Source organism: Poecilia latipinna, unplaced genomic scaffold, assembly GCF_001443285.1.
Source record: "Poecilia latipinna isolate Pla-1442-1.1 unplaced genomic scaffold, P_latipinna-1.0 Scaffold2499, whole genome shotgun sequence".
NCBI classification, from domain to species: domain Eukaryota; kingdom Metazoa; phylum Chordata; class Actinopteri; order Cyprinodontiformes; family Poeciliidae; genus Poecilia; species Poecilia latipinna.
This window is the reverse complement of record NW_015115115.1, coordinates 15,648-16,769: the sequence shown is the minus strand read 5'-3', so window position 1 is coordinate 16,769 and position 1,122 is coordinate 15,648.

Genomic DNA, 1,122 nt, shown 5'->3' with positions numbered 1-1,122 from the left:
CCAGAACCAACCAGAACCAACCAGAACCAACAGAACCAACCAGAACCAACCAGAACCAACAGAACAAGAACCCATTAATAAAACAATGAGCATAAAATCTGGGAACCAACAGAAAGAGGAAAAACCTGATAGTCTGAAGACATGAAGTTCTGCTATTGGCCACCAGGGGGCCTGCAGCTGATGGATGTTCCTCTGCTGCACCACCTGGACAGAATAATGAGGTCGTTAGCAGGACTCTGGAGACCCGGTCCACACCTGGAGCCGTTTTACCTGAGGCTCATCTGAAACCTGCAGGACAGCAGAGGACTGAAGTTTGGCTGTGATGGAGCCATCATCCATCCATCATCCATCCATCATCCATCATCCATCCATCATCCATCCATCATCCATCATCCATCATCCATCCATCATCCATCCATCATCCATCATCCATCCATCATCCATCCATCCATCATCCATCCATCATCCATCCATCCATCCATCCATCCATCCATCCATCCATCCATCCATCCATCCATCCATCCATCCATCAGATTAAATCACCTATAGGAACTAAAGTAGTTCTCTTTAATTCCAGTAAAGTTTTTAATTTAATTTTTGTTTCTGTCATCAGAACAGATGAAAACATGGAGGACTGCGACTCGTCCATCCGGTTGGTGGTTCTTCAGAAACGAGTCTGTTGAAAACAAACACCTGGTTCTGATCAGGACATCAAATCCTCCAGACTTTCATTTTAGATAAAAACAGATTGAAACCGTCGAGCTTTCATTAAAATAATTAGGTTCTGATTGGGTCCAACGTGTAAGTCCAAAGTCTGAAAGAATTTAGATTAGCTCAACTGGATCAGAACCATCCAAACACGGATTGGTTCTGTAGTTATGGAACAGGATCCTTTCTGTGTTGTGCTGGTTTTATTGATCGATCAGCCCGTGACACAGTTTGTCTTCAGAAATGGATGATTTCTTGATTTATTCTGACGAGAACAAACAGAAAACAGCCGTGTTGAAGGCCGCCCGCTCCAAGTCCTACACAAAACAAATTAACTTCATAGATCTACAGTCATGGCCAAAAGTTTTGAGAATGACACAAATTTATTTTCACATGATCTGCTGCCCTCTGGTT